Source organism: Anomaloglossus baeobatrachus, chromosome 9 (genome assembly GCF_048569485.1).
Source record: "Anomaloglossus baeobatrachus isolate aAnoBae1 chromosome 9, aAnoBae1.hap1, whole genome shotgun sequence".
Lineage (NCBI taxonomy): Eukaryota > Metazoa > Chordata > Amphibia > Anura > Aromobatidae > Anomaloglossus > Anomaloglossus baeobatrachus.
Window position 1 is genome coordinate 20,000,797 of NC_134361.1, and position 15,047 is coordinate 20,015,843.

General features: G+C 44.4%; 2 protein-coding genes across 2 annotated transcripts in view; both read right to left on the reverse strand.

Annotated features, from left to right (window-relative positions):
• ZBTB22 (zinc finger and BTB domain containing 22) overlaps positions 1-6,618 on the reverse strand; it is a 20,496-nt gene extending 13,878 nt beyond the window's left edge. Inside the window, exon 1 of the mRNA XM_075323204.1 lies at positions 6,548-6,618. The gene's annotated coding sequence lies outside the window, so the exon portion shown is untranslated. The remainder of the gene's footprint in view (positions 1-6,547) is intronic.
• The window catches only part of RGL2 (ral guanine nucleotide dissociation stimulator like 2), a 187,615-nt gene that overhangs the window by 92,442 nt on the left and 80,126 nt on the right, over positions 1-15,047 (reverse strand). The gene's annotated exons all lie outside the window — the stretch shown is intronic.

Here is a 15,047-nt window from a genome sequence, read left to right on the forward strand (position 1 = left end):
GCTCAATGATCAGTGCAGTGCTGTGTATATATATATATGTGTGCTCTATGATCAGTGCAGCGCTGTGTGTGTATATATAGCAGTGTGCTCAATGATCAGTGCAGCGCTGTGTATATATAGCAGTGTGTTCTATGATCAGTGCAGTGCTGTGTATATATAGCAGTGTGCTCAATGATCAGTGCAGTGCTGTGTATATATATATATGTGTGCTCTATGATCAGTGCAGCACTGTGTGTGTATATATAGCAGTGTGCTCAATGATCAGTGCAGTGCTGTGTATATATAGCAGTGTGCTCTATGATCAGTGCAGTGCTGTGTATATATATATGTGTGCTCTATGATCAGTGCAGCACTGTGTGTGTATATATAGCAGTGTGCTCAATGATCAGTGCAGTGCTGTGTATATATAGCAGTGTGCTCTATGATCAGTGCAGCGCTGTGTATATATATATGTGTACTCTATGATCAGTGCAGTGCTGTGTATATATATATGTGTACTCTATGATCAGTGCAGCGCTGTGTATATATAGCAGTGTGCTCTATGATCAGTGCAGCGCTGTGTATATATATATATGTGTGCTCTATGATCAGTGCAGTGCTGTATATATAGCAGTTTCCTCTATGATCAGTGCAGTGCTGTGTATATATAGCAGTGTGCTCTATGATCAGTGCAGCGCTGTGTATATATAGCAGTGTGCTCTATGATCAGTGCAGCGCTGTGTATATATATATATATGTGTGCTCTATGATCAGTGCAGTGCTGTATATATAGCAGTTTCCTCTATGATCAGTGCAGCGCTGTGTATATATAGCAGTGTGCTCTATGATCAGTGCAGCGCTGTGTATATATATGTGTGCTCTATGATCAGTGCAGTGCTGTGTATATATAGCAGTTTCCTCTATGATCAGTGCAGTGCTGTGTATATATAGCAGTTTCCTCTATGATCAGTGCAGTGCTGTATATATAGCAGTTTCCTCTATGATCAGTGCAGTGCTGTATATATAGCAGTTTCCTCTATGATCAGTGCAGTGCTGTGTATATATAGCAGTTTCTTCTATGATCAGTGCAGTGCTGTGTATATATAGCAGTGTGCTCTATGATCAGTGCAGTGCTGTGTATATATAGCAGTGTGCTCTATGATCAGTGCAGTGCTGTATATATATAGCAGTGTGCTCAATGATCAGTGCAGTGCTGTATATATAGCAGTATGCTCTATGATCAGTGCAGTGCTGTATATATATAGCAGTGTGCTCTATGATCAGTGCACCGCTGTGTATATATATATGTGTGCTCTATGATCAGTGCAGTGCTGTGTATATATAGCAGTGTGCTCTATGATCAGTGCAGCGCTGTGTGTATATAGCAGTGTTCTCTATGATCAGTGCAGCGCTGTGTGTATATAGCAGTGTGCTCTATGATCAGTGCAGTGCTGTGTATATATAGCAGTGTGCTCTATGATCAGTGCAGTGCTGTATATATAGCAGTGTCCTCTATGATCAGTGCAGCGCTGTGTATATATATATGTGTGCTCTATGATCAGTGCAGCGCTGTGTATATATATATGTGTGCTCTATGATCAGTGCAATGCTGTGTATATATAGCAGTGTGCTCTATGATCAGTGCAGCGCTGTGTATATATAGCAGTGTGCTCTATGATCAGTGCAGCGCTGTGTATATATATATGTGTGCTCTATGATCAGTGCAGCGCTGTGTATATATAGCAGTGTGCTCTATGATCAGTGCAGCGCTGTGTATATATATATGTGTGCTCTATGATCAGTGCAGCGCTGTGTATATATAGCAGTGTGCTCTATGATCAGTGCAGCGCTGTGTATATATATATGTGTGCTCTATGATCAGTGCAGCGCTGTGTATATATATATGTGTGCTCTATGATCAGTGCAGTGCTGTGTATATATAGCAGTGTGCTCTATGATCAGTGCAGTGCTGTATATATATAGCAGTGTGCTCTATGATCAGTGCAGCGCTGTGTATATATATATGTGTGCTCTATGATCAGTGCAGCGCTGTGTATATATAGCAGTGTGCTCAATGATCAGTGCAGCGCTGTGTATATATATATGTGTGCTCTATGATCAGTGCAGCGCTGTGTATATATATATGTGTGCTCTATGATCAGTGCAGCGCTGTGTATATATAGCAGTGTGCTCAATGATCAGTGCAGCGCTGTGTATATATATATGTGTGCTCTATGATCAGTGCAGCGCTGTGTATATATATATGTGTGCTCTATGATCAGTGCAGCGCTGTGTATATATATATGTGTGCTCTATGATCAGTGCAGCGCTGTGTATATATATATGTGTGCTCTATGATCAGTGCAGCGCTGTGTATATAGCAGTGTGCTCTATGATCAGTGCAGTGCTGTGTATATAGCAGTGTGCTCTATGATCAGTGCAGCGCTGTGTATATATATATGTGTGCTCTATGATCAGTGCAGCGCTGTGTATATAGCAGTGTGCTCTATGATCAGTGCAGCGCTGTGTATATATAGCAGTGTGCTCTATGATCAGTGCAGTGCTGTGTATATATATATGTGTGCTCTATGATCAGTGCAGTGCTGTGTATATATAGCAGTGTGCTCTATGATCAGTGCAGTGCTGTGTATATAGCAGTGTGCTCTATGATCAGTGCAGCGCTGTGTGTATATATATATGTGTGCTCTATGATCAGTGCAGCGCTGTGTATATATAGCAGTGTGCTCTATGATCAGTGCAGTGCTGTGTATATAGCAGTGTGCTCTATGATCAGTGCAGTGCTGTATATATATATATGTGTGCTCTATGATCAGTGCAGTGCTGTGTATATATAGCAGTGTGCTCTATGATCAGTGCAGCGCTGTGTATATATAGCAGTGTGCTCTATGATCAGTGCAGTGCTGTGTATATATAGCTGTGTGCTCTATGATCAGTGCAGTGCTGTGTATATATAGCAGTGTGCTCTATGATCAGTGCAGTGCTGTGTATATATAGCTGTGTGCTCTATGATCAGTGCAGCGCTGTGTATATATAGCAGTGTGCTCTATGATCAGTGCAGTGCTGTGTATATATAGCAGTGTCCTCTATGATCAGTGCAGTGCTGTATATATATAGCAGTGTGCTCTAATCAGTGCAGTGCTGTGTATATATAGCAGTGTGCTCTATGATCAGTGCAGTGCTGTGTATATATAGCAGTGTGCTCTATGATCAGTGCAGCGCTGTGTGTATATAGCAGTGTTCTCTATGATCAGTGCAGCACTGTGTGTATATAGCAGTGTGCTCTATGATCAGTGCAGTGCTGTATATATAGCAGTTTCTTCTATGATCAGTGCAGCGCTGTGTGTATATAGCAGTGTTCTCTATGATCAGTGCAGCGCTGTGTGTATATAGCAGTGTGCTCTATGATCAGTGCAGTGCTGTATATATAGCAGTTTCTTCTATGATCAGTGCAGCGCTGTGTGTATATAGCAGTGTTCTCTATGATCAGTGCAGTGCTGTGTATATATAGCAGTGTCCTCTATGATCAGTGCAGTGCTGTATATATATAGCAGTGTGCTCTAATCAGTGCAGTGCTGTGTATATATAGCAGTGTGCTCTATGATCAGTGCAGTGCTGTATATATAGCAGTTTCTTCTATGATCAGTGCAGCGCTGTGTGTATATAGCAGTGTTCTCTATGATCAGTGCAGCGCTGTGTATATATAGCAGTGTCCTCTATGATCAGTGCAGTGCTGTATATATATAGCAGTGTGCTCTAATCAGTGCAGTGCTGTGTATATATAGCAGTGTGCTCTATGATCAGTGCAGTGCTGTATATATAGCAGTTTCTTCTATGATCAGTGCAGCGCTGTGTGTATATAGCAGTGTTCTCTATGATCAGTGCAGCGCTGTGTGTATATAGCAGTGTGCTCTATGATCAGTGCAGTGCTGTGTATATATAGCAGTGTGCTCTAATCAGTGCAGTGCTGTATATATAGCAGTTTCTTCTATGATCAGTGCAGTGCTGTGTATATAGCAGTGTGCTCTATGATCAGTGCAGTGCTGTGTATATATAGCAGTGTGCTCTATGATCAGTGCAGTGCTGTGTATATAGCAGTGTGCTCTATGATTAGTGCAGTGCTGTGTATATATAGCAGTGTGCTCTATGATCAGTGCAGCGCTGTGTGTATATAGCAGTGTGCTCTATGATCAGTGCAGTGCTGTGTATATATAGCAGTGTGCTCTATGATCAGTGCAGCGCTGTGTGTATATAGCAGTGTGCTCTATGATCAGTGCAGTGCTGTGTATATATAGCAGTGTGCTCTATGATCAGTGCAGTGCTGTGTATATATAGCAGTGTGCTCTATGATCAGTGCAGTGCTGTGTATATATAGCAGTGTGCTCTATGATCAGTGCAGTGCTGTGTATATATAGCAGTTTCCTCTATGATCAGTGCAGTGCTGTGTATATATAGCAGTGTGCTCTATGATCAGTGCAGTGCTGTGTATATATAGCAGTGTGCTCTATGATCAGTGCAGCGCTGTGTATATATAGCAGTGTGCTCTATGATCAGTGCAGTGCTGTGTATATATAGCAGTGTGCTCTATGATCAGTGCAGCGCTGTGTATATATAGCAGTGTGCTCTATAATCAGTGCAGCGCTGTGTATATATATATGTGTGCTCTATGATCAGTGCAGTGCTGTGTATATATATAGCAGTGTGCTCTATGATCAGTGCAGTGCTGTGTATATATATAGCAGTGTGCTCTATGATCAGTGCAGTGCTGTGTATATATAGCAGTATGCTCTATGATCAGTGCAGTGCTGTATATATATAGCAGTGTCCTCTATAATCAGTACAGCGCTGTGTATATATATATGTGTGCTCTATGATCAGTGCAGTGCTGTGTATATATATATATATATGTGTGCTCTATGATCAGTGCAGTGCTGTGTATATATAGCAGTGTGCTCTATGATCAGTGCAGTGCTGTGTATATATAGCAGTGTGCTCTATGATCAGTGCAGTGCTGTGTATATAGCAGTGTGCTCTATGATCAGTGCAGTGCTGTGTATATATAGCAGTGTGCTCTATGATCAGTGCAGTGCTGTGTATATATATAGCAGTGTGCTCTATGATCAGTGCAGCGCTGTGTGTATATATATATGTGTGCTCTATGATCAGTGCAGTGCTGTGTATATATAGCAGTTTCCTCTATGATCAGTGCAGTGCTGTGTATATATAGCAGTTTCCTCTATGATCAGTGCAGCGCTGTGTGTATATAGCAGTGTTCTCTATGATCAGTGCAGTGCTGTGTATATATAGCAGTGTGCTCTATGATCAGTGCAGTGCTGTGTATATAGCAGTGTGTTCTATGATCAGTGCAGCGCTGTGTATATATAGCAGTGTGCTCTATGATCAGTGCAGTGCTGTGTATATATAGCAGTGTGCTCTATGATCAGTGCAGCGCTGTGTATATAGCAGTGTTCTCTATGATCAGTGCAGCGCTGTGTATATATAGCAGTGTGCTCTATGATCAGTGCAGTGCTGTGTATATAGCAGTGTGTTCTATGATCAGTGCAGTGCTGTGTATATATAGCAGTGTGCTCTATGATCAGTGCAGCGCTGTGTATATATAGCAGTGTGCTCTATGATCAGTGCAGTGCTGTGTATATAGCAGTGTGCTCTATGATCAGTGCAGTGCTGTGTATATATATGTGTGCTCTATGATCAGTGCAGCGCTGTGTATATATAGCAGTGTGCTCTATGATCAGTGCAGTGCTGTGTATATATAGCAGTGTGCTCTATGATCAGTGCAGCGCTGTGTATATAGCAGTGTTCTCTATGATCAGTGCAGCGCTGTGTATATATAGCAGTGTGCTCTATGATCAGTGCAGTGCTGTGTATATATAGCAGTGTGCTCTATGATCAGTGCAGTGCTGTGTATATATAGCAGTGTGCTCTATGATCAGTGCAGTGCTGTGTATATATAGCAGTGTGCTCTATGATCAGTGCAGTGCTGTGTATATATAGCAGTGTGCTCTATGATCAGTGCAGCGCTGTGTGTATATAGCAGTGTGCTCTATGATCAGTGCAGTGCTGTGTATATAGCAGTGTGCTCTATGATCAGTGCAGCGCTGTGTATATATAGCAGTGTTCTCTATGATCAGTGCAGTGCTGTGTATATATAGCAGTGTGCTCTATGATCAGTGCAGTGCTGTGTATATATAGCAGTGTGCTCTATGATCAGTGCAGCGCTGTGTATATAGCAGTGTGCTCTATGATCAGTGCAGCGCTGTGTGTATATAGCAGTGTGCTCTATGATCAGTGCAGTGCTGTGTATATCTCTCTGTGTCCTCTATGGTCAGCGCTGTATACACAGCCGGTGTTATATACGGTGTGTGCGGCTGTAGACGGCGCAGCCTCCTCTCTCCTCACAATACACACGGGCTGTGGACCGGCTGAGGGCAGAGGATGCTCCCGGTGCCGGTATCTCTCGCCCCCCGGCTCCGCAGCCTCGCACGCAGCGCACACACCGATAATAATCGCACACGACAGTTTATCTCACCCCTGGATTGTGTCTCGCTGTCTCTTTAACACCCTCTGTGTCTCAGGCCTCCTTAGGCTCCGCCCCTTTATTAAAGGCGGGCGCATCAGCTAATGTGAAGAATCACCAAAATTAGCCGACAACAAATATTTTGCCTTTAATGTCGCAGTCACAGCAGAGGTCTCTTTGGATTGGTCGCTCAGCGCCGTAGGACGCGCCCCTTTTTGTTCCAGGCGACCTAGTCTGCGGGGGCTAGTGAGACTATTGTGATTGGTTCGTTAGTCTGTCAATCAAAAAGCAAACGTCCCTCCTGGCTGGTGATTGGCTGAGGCGCTAAATAGAGGGCTTTGTGTGACTCCAGACATGTAATATAGGTGCACGGACTCTGTCTGGCCCAGACTGTGCTGTGACAACGTTATGTAGGTCACACACCGCCCTGCTGTAAATACACGTACACAGCTGTGCCGCCTGGTGAAGGAGACTCACTGACATCACACCTACATGTGTCCACCACCACTGTACAGGGCCTCAGTTACTAAACGGCCTTTGTTACCCATGACAACCAATCAGAGCGCAGCTTTCATTCTACTAGAGCCGTATAATAAATGAAAGCTGAGCTCTGATTGGTTGCTATGGGTAACAATTTTGATAATTGAGGCCTATACTGTGCCCCTCTGTGAGTGCCTCAGACATAAGCAGCGAGCGGTCACCTCCCCCAAATGTGACAGAAAGCACCACAACAAAAGGTCATGAAGTAAAAGTAAACTATGAGCGTTAGTGGAGCCATGATGCATTCCCCCATGGCTGTTCTTTACTCCCCCATCCTGGGTCCAGCAGTCTGTCTGTGCAGCAGTTCCCACTATCTGTTATTGATGACTGTGCTGCAGCCTTTCAGTTCTTGCCATCAGCTTGGGCTGTGCTTTACTCCCCCATCCCGGGTCCAGCACTCAGTTTCAGCTGCCGCCGCTCCTGCTGTCTATTATTGATGACTGTGCTGCAGCCTTTCAGTTCTTGCATCAGCTTGGGCTGTGCTTTGCTCCCCTATCCTGGGTCCAGTGCTCAGTCTCTGCAGAAGCTCCGACTATCTGTTATTGATGACTGTGCTGCAGCCAATCAGTTCTTGCATCAGCTTGGGCTGTTCTTTGCTCCCCTATCCGGGTCCAGCGCTCAGTCTCTGCAGCAACTCTGACTGTTACTGATGACTGTGCTGCAGCCAATCAGTTCTTGCATCAGCTTGGGCTGTTCTTTGCTCCTCTATCCGGGTCCAGCGCTCAGTCTCTGCAGCAGCTCCGACTATCTGTTATTGATGACTGTGCTGCAGCCAATCAGTTCTTGCATCAGCTTGGGCTGTTCTTTGCTCCCCTATCCGGGTCCAGCGCTCAGTCTCTGCAGCAGCTCCGACTATCTGTTATTGATGACTGTGCTGCAGCCAATCAGTTCTTGCCATCAGCTTGGGCTGCGCTTTACTCCCCCATCCTGGGTCCAGCGCTCAGTCTCAGCCGCCGCTTCCGCTTTCGGTTATTGATGACTGTGCTGCAACCTTTCAGTTCTTGCCATCAGCTTGGGCTCAGCTTTACTCCCCCATCACGGGTCCAGCACTCACTCAGCTGCCGCTCCCGCTGTCAGTTATTGATGACAGTGCTGCAGCCAATCAGTTCTTGGCGTAAGCTTGGGCTGTGCTTTACTCCCCCATCCGGGTCCAGCACTCAGTCTCAATTGCTGCTGCTCCCGCTGTCTGTTAATGATGGCAAGGACTGAATAGCTGCAGCACTGTCATCAGCTTGGGCTGTGCTTTACTCCCCCATTCTGGATCCAGCGCTCAGGCTCTGCTGCCATTCCCGCTGTGTTATTGATGACAGTGCTGCAGCCAATCAGTTCTTGGGCAGTCCCGTTGAGCTCACTAATCGTTTGCAGCCAAAACCAAATAGACCTTGGTGCACGGCTCTGCTCTAGCGTAGATCAGACATCAGTGTATAGCCGGCATCCGATGTGCAGCGAATATACAGACTTTATTACTTTTCTTTACAATTATTACATTCTAAAGGAAGAGGACAAGAAACAAACGCGTTTCAGGCAACGTGGCCCTTCATTGTGTAATAATAGATCCTGTCCTCTCTGTAATGGCGCATGAATTCAAAGAAGAGCAATTGACACGACGTCCGTTGCTTCAGGACGTTCCATCTGCTGCACATTCTTGGTGACTTTGGCCTTTGCAGTTGTGTGAAGCAGACACAGATACACGCTTAATTCTGGAAGCAACATTCATTATAGAAGATCTGTCACAAGAAATAATCTTCATAGAAGAATCACTTTCTAAATCAGCTGAAAATTCAAAAACACGACATGTTTACGGGCAGCGCCTACGTGTTTCATATTTGTCTACCCTTAATTCATAGCAGGGGGCTCATCCGGACAGAACCTACACGTTTCATATGTGTCCGCCCCTAATTCATAGCAAATAAGGAATAATGTTTGGAACACCATTCTAAGTCTGAACTGGGTGCAAAAACCTAAAAAAACATCACTATATGGAGATAAGGTATGCACACCAGTGACTATGCAAGGGGAATTCCCCTTGCATAGTCACTGGTGTGCATACCTTATCTCCATATAGTGATGTTTTTTTAAGTTTTTGCACCCAGTTCAGACTTAGAATGGTGTTCCAAACGTTATTCCTTATTTGTTAGTAGTTTTTCGTTTGTGAACCCACCCCACTCACACCTATTGCCGGTCCACATCATACATATATAGCCTGGGTCTCAGCTTCCCATACATGGTAAGTTTTTTAACTGCATGAGAGGACACACACAAGCTAGGGAAAGTATTCTAACCCCAATTTTATAAAATTACCTTTATTTTATCAAAGCTAAAAATGACTCACAGACATAGTTACAATCAATATCTCAACTGGGTTCAATCAATTGAGGGAAAAATATATATAGCAGTGCACAAAAATTGCTTTTCCCTTTGACACTCCAACAAATACAGCAAGAATTTCTTTTCCCTTCTTCCTCCAAGTATTAAGGAAGTAACTATCTCAAAAGGATAAAAAGGAAAAGATACAGATATTATAACCATCAAGGGGTTTGTGTGTATAATTTATACTGATACTCATAGTATTAACTCTCCAAAACCCCTTACTACATTCACTGCCACTAAGGCTAGCGCCACACATCCGTGCCTCCGGTACGTGTTTGTCATTTTTTACACGTACCGGCGGCACGGAGACACGTACTGCAATGCTACCCTATGGTAGCAGGCACACACACGTAAAACCACACGGAACGTGTGTCAGTGTGCGTTTGTACGTGTGTGCGTTTTTCAAAGCGCTGACATGTCCTTTTTTTCGCCGACAGCACGGGTGTCACACGGCCCGCACCCGTACTACATGGGTGTAGTGTGGATGCGGTCCCGTGTGACACGCGCCGGAGAAAACACACATGTCAGTGAAAAATAAAAAAAACATTAACTCACCTTCTCCTGCCCTCCTGTCTCCGCCGCTGCTGCCTCTTGCTGCCGACCGCCGCTCATTAATCTCATAGAATATTCACTTCACTGCCTGGCAGCAGCGGGGAGACGGGAGGGCTGGAGACCGAAGATCAGCACCACGGACAGCAGCGCGGACAGCAGGAAGGACCAGGTGAGTATAATAATTACCGGTTCTACGTGTGCTATCGCGGATAGCACACGTAGAACACATGTGTCCCGCACGTACCAGAGACACGTACTTACCTGCACGCAACACGCAGGGGAAATACGTGTCTCTCGGCACGTGCGTGATTTTCACGTGAGTGTGGCAGAAGCCTAAATGGTAGAGGAGCCGACCATAGAGACAAAAAAAGGGGATTATTTCGTCTTCATGTCCGGCTCCAAACCCCCACCCGGGTATTTGACCAATAATTGTGACCTCTAACAATAAAGTATCCCCCCCAGTACCGTGGAGTGCACAATGGGTCACTTACTACAGAACAGTGACTTAGTATCAGCAAAAACACATCATCTGAACTGTTATTTTAGAACATTTCCATAGCAAAACAATTCAACACACATATGGCATAGATAATATAAATTGATAAGGAATCCAATATCCATAACCCATTCCTTAATAGGAATTCTTGATAGATGAATTAGTTATCACATATCCACTGGAGATTATCCTGAAGAGAAGTACTTTATAAATGTCCTTCCCAGAAGCAGTTGCTTTTAAAGGTGTGATATGTCCAAGGTTCCTTTTGGTAATGGTTAGACACACTGTGCTTGATTGATAGCTTCACAATCCCAAGATACAGTTTACACCTTACACCTCGACGCGTTTCCCCCCTTGTATGATAGAACCAAGAGGTTCATCAGGAGGTTTCATTGATCCATGAGTTTAATATCAACATTCAATATGGATCCCATATACCCCAGATAGAGCACAGACGAACTGATAGAGCGGGGCCACTACAGCAATAATTTGCGGGCCCAAAATGTCCTAAAATCACATGGGCTGGCACAATGTCATGATAGCGTGCTGCTGCCCTGGGTCTGGGATTCTCCGTGACGGGGGCTATCATGACATTGTGCCAGCCCATGTGATTTTAGGACATTTTGGGCCCGCAAATTATTGCTGTAGTGGCCCCGCTCTATCAGTTCGTCTGTGCTCTATCTGGGGTATATGGGATCCATATTGAATGTTGATATTAAACTCATGGAGCAATGAAACCTCCTGATGAACCTCTTGGTTCTATCATACAAGGGGGGAAACGCGTCGAGGTGTAAGGTGTAAACTGTATCTTGGGATTGTGAAGCTATCAATCAAGCACAGTGTGTCTAACCATTACCAAAAGGAACCTTGGACATATCACACCTTTAAAAGCAACTGCTTCTGGGAAGAAGGACATTTATAAAGTACTTCTCTTCAGGATAATCTCCAGTGGATATGTGATAACTAATTCATCTATCAAGAATTCCTATTAAGGAATGGGTTATGGATATTGGATTCCTTATCAATTTATATTATCTATGCCATATGTGTGTTGAATTGTTTTGCTATGGAAATTTTCTAAAATAACAGTTCAGATGATGTGTTTTTGCTGATACTAAGTCACTGTTCTGTAGTAAGTGACCCATTGTGCACTCCACGGTACTGGGGGTGATAATTTATTGTTAGATGTCACAATTATTGGTCAAATACCCGGGTGGGGGTTTGGAGCTGGACATGAAGACGAAATAATCCCCTTTTTTCCCTCAATTGATTGAACCCAGTTGAGATATTGATTGTAACTATGTCTGTGAGTCATTTTTAGCTTTGATAAAATAAAGGTCATTTTATAAAATTGGGGTTAGAATACTTTTCTGAAATAATTTTGACCCCCTCTATATATCTATTTGTATGAAAAAAAAGAAGAAAAAAAAACCACTAGCTAGGGACCCCAACGTAGAGAAATACTTTGGCGTAGTGTTGGGGCTCTTCTGCATTGATCAATTCAGTAGCTAAATTTCTCTTGATTCATATATTCATGGCAGTAATGTAGGTTCCATTTTTCACATTTTCACTCTTACATATAGCTATTGGATTTTTCATGTCAGTATTCACACAGCAGTTTCTGCTGTTACATGTATTCCCCTTGCATAGTCACTGGTGTGCATACTTAATTCATAGCAGGCGGCTCATCCGGTCGCTTGTTGTCAACCCAAAGAAAGTTTGTTAACGGTGAAATCATCCATTGGCTTTCTCCTCAGCCGTCCATCTGCCTACTTTGCTAACACACTGGCATAGTTCCATTTAGGTGGAAACGTTCTTTATGCACAGACCGGTATAATGGGGTTTTTCTAGTGATGAAGACGGATTTTTGGGCCCCTGAACCTTACGGTAAGGACACGTTCATTGCCTCTTACAGATCGTTGTGAAGGCTTCTTTCCTGTAAAGGCGTCTGTACACATTCAATAACCAAACGCTCATTCAAAAACTGCTCCTCCACCTTCCCGTACACTTCAGAACGATGTGCATGTGGTTTTAATTAAGAAAAAGGGGATATGCCGCTATCGGACACCGCTTATCTCCTGACGAAACAAGTGTTTCTGTAACAAAACTCAATCTACCGGAGTCAGGACCCCCTTTGCCAGTTATAGTTGGCCTGGGCCCCTTCAGAATGAGTTGTTACCTACATTCAGTAGTCCTGTCCAAACCCCTTCCCCCTCACAAAACGGGTTGTGGACGCATGCGCCGACGGGGCCATTGACTATAATGGAGGAGACTGAGTCACTGTGTGCTCTGTCTTACACTATTTTCGGGAGCATACACTTTCTGTAGGCGGACACCCAGGTGTAGTCTGCTGTATCTGGGTGTCCACGTACAGAAAGCGTATACGCCCAAAAATGGTGCAAGACAGAACACACCCTGACTCACTCTGCTCCATTATAGTCAATGGCACCATCGGCGCATGCATCCGAAACTCATTTTGTGGGGGATTCAGATGGAAGCTCCGACGGGACCACTGAACATAGGTTTGAAACGCAATGTGAACCAGCCTCCATACTTAAGTTTCTAGTTATACCGAGTGATGGTACATTTGTCAGGTTCCCAGCTCCTTTTGCCGCACCACTGACCATTAGTTAATTGGTGTCCAGTCGGCAGATATTGTGGGACCTCCGATGACACCAAGGCTGAATTTAAAAGCAGTAGATCCACAACAATCTCAGATTACAGGGCATTTTATAAATGCTATGAACATTTACCATGAGGAAACACAAGTGTGTGAAGGATTTTCCTGTCTTGGACATTACCACTATAATAACGGAGGGCAAAATCCACAGTGAAGTTATCGGTGGCAATGTCTGGACTCATTATACTTGGATCTGGGCTATTAGTCACACAATACCGGGTGGAGAAACCCATCGTCAGTGTCCAAGGGCGACTTATTTTCATCCTCTGCAGGAAGCGACCCTGTACCGGTCTAGGCCATTTCCTCCAGTGAGGCACTCACATTGCCATAGTGTGGTCCGCAGCACGCAGACCATGGGGGCAGCGGCACTGATCTGACATCCATCCGCAGGTCAGACAGGAAGGAGAGCGGATTATAGACTTTCTTCCATGTTTTCCCGTGTTATGGCCAGCAGAACCTCTCTAACTTTATGTGCTCTACCATAGCCACATCCCTCAGATGCTGACAACCCTCTGACTCTTCCAGTGTCTGTGCACACGGGAACATTATGCCTCATAGTGAGTAATTGTGCATGAGACTCACAGAGAGGAGATGGAATGTGTGATGATGACAGCAGCCAGGATTGTCCAAGGTCAGACGAGACACGGCATACATTCACTCTACAGCTAAAGGTTTTCACAGATGTGTGTAGGCTATCCGCAGAGCGACGCTACTAAGAAATAGAGAAGACGAGCCATTCTGAGGACCAGAAGCGAATAGGAGCACATCATGAGATGGCTTTTGTTCTTAGTGGAATCCATCACCCATAGGCCTCTGTCTGTAATAGCATAGGTAACATACATAAAGTGGAAGCCATATCACCCTGCAGTAGCCAGATGTGACCAAGTCTCTGTGTAATATATGTCAGGAGCTATTGCAAGGATTCAGTATATGGGAGAGGAGGGGGTTTCGTGGATTTGTGGACTTTCGGTGAGGTGAATGCATTCGTACAGCTGCAGGGGGAGTGCGATCTACCCAAGCAGGAGTTTTATAGATATTTACGACATGCATGGAGAGCAGAGGGTATGCAGCTGGAGCAGGGGATCCCACAAAATAGGGTTATAAATAGAATAGCCAGGGTAGCTGGGGTCAGGGGGCTTAATTTCAGTAATCTATTGTATGGTGCTGGATTTGCTGCTTTCAAAGTTTCCATCAAAGTCCAAGGGAAAATGGGAGGGGGAATAGGTCTTATTGAAGACTGTCAGTGGATGGAAATTTTAGAGTGGGTACCGGACTTATCCTTGAGTGAATCCCACCGTTACGCACAGATACTACTGCTACATCAAAAATATAGAACTCCAAAATTCTTGCATGACATTGATTCTTGCATGACAGAGATAATCCTATGTCCAATACATGCAAGACTCAGTCTGCAGATCTTATTCATATGATGCGGTCCTGTCCTAGGCTTGACCATCTCTGGGAAGAAGTAGTCGATATCATCAACAAAGTTTATGTTGATGACTGGCTGGCGGCACGGGTGCTCAGTGGTTAGCACTGCAGTCTTGCAGTGCTGGGGCCCTGGGTTCAAATCCCACCATGGACAACATCTGGAACGAGTTTGTATGTTCTCCCAGTGTTTGCGTGGGTTTCCTTCGGGTACTCCGGTTTCCTCTCACACTCCAAAAAACATACAAATAGGGAATTTAGATTGTGAGCCCCAATGGGGACAGTATTCCTGATGTATGTAAAGCGCTGCGGAATAGGTTAGCGCTATATAAAAATAAAGATTTTTTATTTTTTATGAGGGGGGGGTTAATAGTCCGTTCACCTCTGGTATGTGTGTTGGGGTATATTGAAGACCTAATGACAGATGAGTATGGCAAAATAGCTGT